Raw genomic sequence first — 2,249 nt, 5'->3', positions numbered from 1 at the left:
TACTTGATCGTGGGAATAGACTACTTCACAAAGTGGATAGAAGCAGAACCATTAGCCACTATCACCGCTCAAAGAAGTCGCAGGTTCCTCTACAAAAATATCATCACAAGATATGGGATACCTTATTCTATTACTACGGATAATGGAACCCAATTCACCGACGCTACCTTCAGGAGCTTAGTGGCCAGTATGAAAATCAAACATCAGTTCACCTCGGTGGAACACCCACAGGCCAATGGGCAAGCCGAGGCAGCCAACAAAATCATACTGGCAGGACTAAAGAAGAGACTACAGGAAGCAAAGGGAGCTTGGGCTGAAGAGCTCCCTAAAGTGCTATGGGCTTATAGGACAACCCCCCAATCCGCCACAGGAGAAACACCTTTCCGACTAGTCTATGGTATAGAAGCCATGATTCCAATAGAAATCAGTGAGCAAAGCCCAAGGGTAATTCTCCATGACGAGGTCGGAAATGTACGGGGACACAAAGAGGAGCTCGACTTGCTCCCCGAAGTCCGAGAAGGTGCCCAGATAAGAGAAGCGGCGTTGAAACAAAGGATGACTACCAGGTACAACAAGAAAGTCATTCGAAGAACATTTGCCCGGGATGACTTGGTCCTAATCAGAAACGACATTGGAGTCAACAAATCAGGAGAAGGAAAGCTCGCCGCAAATTGGAAGGGACCAGTCTGGGGAAGGAAAGCTTGTTGCTAATTGGAAAGCACCATACAAAATTAGTGAGGTCCTAGGAAAAGGCTACTACAAGGTGACCGACTTGAACGACACCGAGTTACTTAGGTCGTGGCATGCTTGTAATATGAAAAGGTACTACAGTTAAAGCGAACTCTACTCCCTGATGTACTCTTTTCCCAACTTCATGATTTTTTCCCAAAAGGGTTTTTTCTGGAGAAGGGTTTTTAACGAGGCATCATAGTAGAGGCTAAGGGAAAATAGGCTATTTACACCCTTAGTAGCGAAAAGGTACCTCCTCAATTAATAAAGATCTTTTCATCTACAATATCTCTTATAACATCCTTCTTTATTTTTCTAAGTCTTTCTACGAAACGCGCCGACTTAAGCTCGACAAAACGTGAAAATCCCATGAACCGACCTAGATGGTCGTCGGGATAAAACGACGAGGTACAAGTCGGCGTAAAGAGGTTGTATGAGTTGATCGTAAAAAACTCGGTAACAATCCGACTCCTAAGTCGAGATGAGACCCGAGTAAATCGAACTCGGAAATACTCCGAGTAGATAAAAAATGCATCACAAAAATAACCTAAGTCATAAAAACTCACTAAAGCAAAGTTGAGTATAAAGGATAACAAAAAGAGATTGGAAAACCTAAGAAAAGTTTAAAGGCTGCATAAAAGCCCTTAAACGAAAAGGCTTGGAAAAACAAAGACAAGCCAATAGGAAAGGTTTTCAGAGAAAAGATCATAAGGGCGTTAAAATATTGAAAAGCATACACGCATAAGGTAACCTAAACCCTTATCCAAAAAAGGGCATTTATTTTGTTAATCTAAACCCTTATTCAAAAAGGGCACTTGCTGGAATATTTTTGTTTACGGCCTTAAAAGGCCAAAGGAAATTGTTCAAGCGTCACCAAATAAATGAGTTTAAAAAAGGGGGGACTCACAGGCCGAGCCCCCATATAGCCATAAAAAATTCATTTTTTCAGAAGAGTAGAAGGATCACTACCACCAGACTCAGGAGGAGCGCCACCGGGACCAGGAAGAGAGACTGAAGAGGAGGTCGGAGGAACAACTGAAGAGCTCGGAGCGTCCTCAGGACGAGGAGGGGACTCAATAATCCTCTGCCCCCGAGTCTTCAGTTCTGACTCGGAAACAACCACGGGGACAGGAGGATCCACGATAGCACCATCAATAACGACTTTATCATGATGTAAAGGAGAAAGATCCAAGTCGGGAGCGATAACTCTGACTTGCTCCAGGAAAATTCTCCATGACTCATCGGCACCATCAGCAATAGAGTCCTCCAACTCGGCGTACGCATTCCGAGAATTCAGCAAATCCTTCCTCACAGACACAAGATCCTGAAATAAACTCTGGTAACTATCTTGTGCTATCTTCCTCAAGTTCGCCTCCATAGTACATTGGGCCCGCAGCTTGCTCTCCTTCTCCCGGAGGCTATCTCTCTCCTCTCTCAATTTAGCTACCTCCTCCTTCAACTCCCTCTCATGACCCTGGTAAGCAAGAAGCCTCCCCTCCAACTCCTCAACCTTCGAGGTT

This window comes from Arachis duranensis, chromosome 1, assembly GCF_000817695.3.
Source record: "Arachis duranensis cultivar V14167 chromosome 1, aradu.V14167.gnm2.J7QH, whole genome shotgun sequence".
Classification (NCBI taxonomy): domain Eukaryota; kingdom Viridiplantae; phylum Streptophyta; class Magnoliopsida; order Fabales; family Fabaceae; genus Arachis; species Arachis duranensis.
This window is presented reverse-complemented; position numbering follows the sequence as displayed.